Source organism: Arachis hypogaea, chromosome 16 (assembly GCF_003086295.3).
Source record: "Arachis hypogaea cultivar Tifrunner chromosome 16, arahy.Tifrunner.gnm2.J5K5, whole genome shotgun sequence".
In the NCBI taxonomy this organism is placed as follows: domain Eukaryota; kingdom Viridiplantae; phylum Streptophyta; class Magnoliopsida; order Fabales; family Fabaceae; genus Arachis; species Arachis hypogaea.
The window spans coordinates 63,847,359-63,853,337 of NC_092051.1; the positions used below are offsets into that span (position 1 = coordinate 63,847,359).

General features: G+C 40.9%; 1 non-coding gene across 1 annotated transcript; it reads left to right on the forward strand.

Annotated features, from left to right (window-relative positions):
* The first annotated feature begins 5,362 nt into the window (after positions 1-5,362).
* LOC112760307 (small nucleolar RNA R71) lies at positions 5,363-5,470 on the forward strand. The gene has a single exon (XR_003180754.1). It is a non-coding gene; the product is annotated as a small nucleolar RNA R71 (small nucleolar RNA).
* Positions 5,471-5,979: the final 509 nt, after the last annotated feature.

Below are 5,979 nucleotides of genomic sequence, written 5' to 3' on the forward strand. Positions count from 1 at the left end.
TTCTGGCGTTCAACTTTGGCTTGTAACGTGTTTCTGGCGTTTAACTCCAAACAGCAGCATAGAACTGGCGTTCAACGCCCTTTTACGTCATCTAGACTCGGCCAAAGTATGGACTATTATATATTGCTGGAAAGCTCTCGATGTCTACTTTCCAACGCAATTGGAAGCGCGCCATTTTGAGTTCTGTAGCTTCAGAAAATCTACCTTGAGTGTAGGGAGGTCAGAATCCAACAGCATCAGCAGTCCTTCTTCAACCTCTGAATCTGATTTATGCTCAAGTCCCTCAATTTCAGCCAGAAAATACCTGAAATCACAGAAAAACACACAAACTCATAGTAAAGTCCAGAAATGTGAATTTAACATAAAAACTAATGAAAACATCCCTAAAAGTAACTAGATTCTACTAAAAACATACTAAAAACAATGCCAAAAAGCGTATAAATTATCCGCTCATCACAACACCAAACTTAAATTGTTGCTTGTCCCCAAGAAACTGAAAATCAAATAGGATAAAAAGAAGAGAATATACTATAAATTCCAAACTATCAATGAAACATAGCTCGAATAAGATGAGTGGGACTTGTAGCTTTTTGCCTCTTGAATAGTTTTGGCATCTCACTTTATCCATTGAGGTTCAGAATGATTGACATCTATAGGAACTCAGAGTTCAGATAGTGTTATTGATTCTCCTAGTTCAGTATGTTGATTCTTGAACACAGCTACTTTATGAGTCTTGGCTGTCGCCATAAGCACTTTGTTTTCCAGTATTACCACCGGATACATAAATGCCACAGACACATAACTGGGTGAACCTTTTCAAATTGTGACTCAGCTTTGGTAAAGTCCCCAATTAGAGGTGTCTAGGGTTCTTAAGCACACTCTTCTTTTGCTTTGGACCTTGACTTTAACCGCTCAGTCTCAAGTTTTCACTTGATACCTTCACGCCACAAGCACATGGTTAGGGACAGCTTAGTTTAGCCGCTTAGGCCAGGATTTTATTCCTTTAGGCCCTCCTATCCACTGATGCTCAAAGCCTTGGGATCCTTTTTATGACCCTTGCCTTTTAGTTTTAAGGGCTATTGGCTTTTTGCTCTTGCCTTTTGGTTTTAAGAGCTTTTGGCTTTTTCTGCTTGCTTTTGCTCTCTTTTTTTTTTCGCTATTTTTCTTTCTTTTCTCTTTTTTTTTTTCTGCAAGCTTTGTTCTTTGCTACTTTTTCTTGCTTCAAGAATCATTTTTATGATTTTTCAGATTATCAAATAACATGTCTCCTTGTCATCATTCTTTCAAGAGCCAACATATTTAACATTCATGAACAACAACTTCAAAAGACATATGCACTGTTCAAGCATTCATTCAGAAAACAAAAAGTATTGTCACCACATCAAATTAATTAAACTAAGTTCAAGGATAAATTCGAAACTCATGTACTTCTTGTTCTTTTGAATTAAAATATTTTTCATTTAAGAGAGGTGATGGATTCATAGGACATTCATAACTTTAAGACAAAGTTACTAAATACTAATGATCATGTAATAAGACACAAACATAGGTAAGCACTTAACATAAAGAAAAGGAAAAACAGAGAATTTAAGAACAAGGAATGAATCCACCTTAGTGATGGTGGCGTTTCCTTCTTGAGGAACCAATGATGTCCTTGAGCTCTTCTATGTCTCTTCCTTGTCTTTGTTGCTCCCCCCTCATTGCTTTTTGATCTTCTCTAATTTCATGAAGGATGATGGAGTGCTCTTGATGTTCCACCCTTAATTGTCCCATGTTGGAACTTAATTCTCCTAGGGAGGTGTTGATTTGCTCCCAATAGTTTTGTGGAGAAAAATGCATTTGAGGCATCTCCGGGATCTCATGGTGATGAGCTTCATGCATCTCTTGAGCTCCATGAATGGGCTCTCTTGTTTGCTCCATCCTTTTCTTAGTGATGGGCTTCTCTTCCTCAATGGGAATGTCTCCTTCTATGTCAATCCCAGCCAAATTGCATAGATGGAAAATGAGGTGAGGAAAAGCTAACCTTGCCATAGTGGAGGACTTGTTAGCCACCTTGTAGAGTTCTTGAGGTATAATCTTATGAACCTCCACCTCTTCTCCAATCATAATGCTATGGATCATGATGGCCCAGTCTATAGTAACTTCAGACCGGTTGCTAGTGGGAATGATTGAGCGTTGAATGAACTCCAACCATCCTCTAGCTACAGGCTTAAGGTCCAGTCTTCTCAGTTGAACCGGTTTGCCTTTTGAGTCAATCTTCCATTGAGCTCCTTCCACACATATGTCCATGAGGACTTGGTCCAACCTTTGATCAAAGTTGACTCTCCTTGTGTAGGGGCGTGCATTCTCTTCCATCATTGGCAAGTTGAACGCCAACCTTACATTTTCTGGACTAAAATCTAAGTAATTCCCTCGAACCATGGTGAGATAATTCTTTGGGTTCGGGTTCTTACTTTGATCGTGGTTCCTTGTGATCCATGCATTAGCATAGAACTCTTGAACCATTAGAGTTTTGACTTGTTGGATGGGGTTTGTTAGAACTTCCCAACCTCTTCTATGGATCTCATGTCGGATCTCCGGATACTCATTTCTCTTGAGTTTGAAAGGGACCTTGGGGATCACCTTCTTCTTGGCCACAACATCATAGAAGTGGTCTTGATGAGCTTTGGAGATGAATCTTTCCATCTCCCATGACTCGGAGGTGGAAGCTTTTGTCTTCCCTTTCCCTTTTCTAGAGGATTCTCCGGTCTTGGGTGCCATCAATGGTAATGGAAAAACAAAAAGCTTATGCTTTTACCACACCAAACTTAGAATTTTGCTCGCCCTCGAGCAAGAGAAGAAAGAATAGATGAAGAAGAAGAAGAAAATATGGAGGAGAGGAGGGAGAGGTGTATTCGGCCAAGAAGAGAAGAGAGGGTTGTGTTGTGTGAAAATGAGGAAGAATGGAGGGCTATATATAGGGAAGGGAGGGGGTAACGTTCGGCCATAAGGGTGGGTGTTGGGTGGGAAATTGATTTTGAATTTTGAAGTTAGGTGGAGTTTATGAGGTAGGTCTATGGGGAAGAGTGGATGATGTGAGTGGTGAAGTGGTGCTAGGTGAGAGATTGAGGTGATTGGTGAAGGGTTTTGGGGAAGGGTGTTTATTGGGAAGAGAGGATGAACATTGAGAAGAGGGAAGAGAGTGAGTGGTGGTAGGTGGGGATCCTATGGGGTCCACAGATGCTGAGATGATCCTGTGGGATCCACAGATCCTGAGGTGTCAAGAATTTGCATCCCTGCACTAATTAGGCATGTAAATTGCCTTTGCATGCAATTCTGGCGTTTAAACGCCGAATTGATGCTTGTTCTGGGCGTTCAGTGCCCAGATGCAGCATATTTTTGGCGTTCAGCGCCAGCTCTTCTTCACTTTGCATTTCTGGCGTCTGGACGCCAGGATGCTGCTTGTTTCTGGCGTTCAACACCAGAAACATGCTCTGTTCTGGCGTTCAAACGCCAGTGAGATCCTCCTCCAGGGTGTGATTTTTCTTCGGCTGTTTTTGATTCCGTTTTCAATTTTTATATTTATTTTGTGACTCCACATGATCATGAAGCTAATAAAACATGAAAAACAATAAAAATAAAAATAAAATTAGATAAAATTTGGGTTGCCTCCCAACAAGCGCTTCTTTAATGTCAATAGCTTGACAGTGGGCTCTCATGGAGCCTCACAGATGTTCAGAGCATTGTTGAGACTCCCCAACACCAAACTTAGAGTTTGGTTGTGGCCTCCCAACACTAAACTTAGAGTTTGACTGTGGGGGCTCTGGTTGACTCTATTTTGAGAGAAGCTTACTGTGCCTCTTTTCCATGTTTACAGAAGGATGTCCTTGAGTTTTAAACTCAAGGGAGTCCGCATTCAATTGAAGAACTAGTTCACCTCTGTTAACATCAATCACAGCTCTTGCTGTGGCTAGGAAGGGTCTTCCAAGGATGATGGATTCATCCTTATCCTTTCCAGTATCTAGGATTATGAAATCAGCAGGGATGTAAAGGCCTTCAACCTTTCTAATATGTCCTCTACTTGTCCATAAGCCTGTTTTCTGGAATTGTCTGCCATCTCTAATGAGATTTTAGCAGCTTGTACCTCAAAGATTCCCAGTTTCTCCATTACAGAGAGTGGCATGAGGTTTATTCCTGACTCCAGGTCACATAGAGCCTTCTCAAAGGTCATGGTGCCTATGGTACAAGGTATCAGGAACTTTCCAGGATCCTGTTTCTTCTGAGGCAATCTCAGTTGATCCAATGCATTCAGTTCATTGGTGAACAGGGGAGGTTCATCTCCCCAAGTCTTATTACCAAATAAATTAGCATTCAGCTTCATGATTGCACCAGGGAACTTGGTAACTTACTCTTCAGTAACATCCTCATTCTCTTCAGAAGAGGAATACTTTTCAGAGCTCATGAAGGGCATAAGGAAGTTCAATGGAATCTCTATGGTCTCTAAATGAGTCTCAGATTCCTTTGGTTCCTCAAAGGGAAACTCCTTATTGATCACTGGACGTCCCAGGAGGTATTCCTCCTTGGGATTCACGTCCTCCCCTTCTTCCTTGGATTCGGCCATGATGGTTATATCAATGGCCTTGCACTCTCCTTTTGGATTTTCTTCTGTATTACTTAGGAGAGCACTAGGAGGAGTTTCAGTGATCTTCTTACTCAGCTGGCCCACTTGTGCTTCCAAATTTCTAATGGAGGACCTTGTTTCATTCATGAAACTCACAGTGGCCTTAGATAGATCAGAGACTAAGTTTGCTAAATTAGAAGTATTTTGTTCAGAGTTCTCTATCTGTTGCTGAGTGGATGATGGAAAAGGCTTGCTATTGCTAAACCTGTTTCTTCCATCATTATTAAAGCCTTGTTGAGGCTTTTGTTGATCCTTCCATGAGAGATTTGGGTGATTTCTCCATGAGGGATTTTAAGTGTTTCCATAAGGTTCACCCATGTAATTCACCTCTGCTATTGCAGGGTTCTCAGGATCATAAGCTTGTTCTTCAGAAGATGCCTCTTGAGTACTGTTGGATGTAGCTTGCATTCCATTTAGACTCTGAGAAATCATATTGACTTGCTGAGTCAATATTTTATTCTGAGCCAATATGGCATTCAGAGTATCAATTTCAAGAACTCCCTTCTTCTGAGGCATTCCATTACTCACAGGATTCCTCTTAGAAGTGTACATAAACTGGTTATTAACAACCATGTCAATGAGTTCTTGAGCTTCTGCAGACGTTTTCTTTAGGTGAATGGATCCACCTGCAGAAGTATCCAATAACACCTTAGCTAATTCACATAGACCATCATAGAATATATCCAGGATGGTCCATTCTGAAAGCATGTCAGAGGGACACTTTTTGGTCAGTTCCTTGTATCTCTCCCAAGCTTCATAGAGGGATTCACCTTCTTTCTGTCTGAAGGTTTGAACATCCACTCTAAGCTTACTAAGCTTTTGAGGAGGAAAGAAATTGGCTAAGAAAGCCGTGACCAGCTTATCCCAAGAATTCAGGCTATCATTAGGTTGAGAGTCCAACCACACTCTAGCTCTATCTCTTACAGCAAACTGGAAAAGCATGAGCCTGTAGACTTCAGGATCTACTCCATTAGTCTTAACAGTATCACAGATCTGCAAGAATTCAGTTAAGAACTGAAAAGGATCTTCAGATGGAAGTCCATGAAACTTGCTGTTTTGCTGCATCAGAGAAACTAATTGAGGTTTCAGCTCAAAATTGTTTGCTCCAATGGCAGGAATTGAGATGCTTCTTCCATGTAAATTGGAATTAGGTGCAGTGAAGTCACCAAGCATTCTCCTTGCATTATTATTATTTTCGGCTGCCATCTTCTTTTCTTGTTCGAAAATTTCTGAAAGGTGCTTGCTGGATTGTTGTAATTTAGCTTCTCTTAGTTTTCTCTTCAGAGTCCTTTCAGGTTCTGGATCTGCTTTGACAAGAA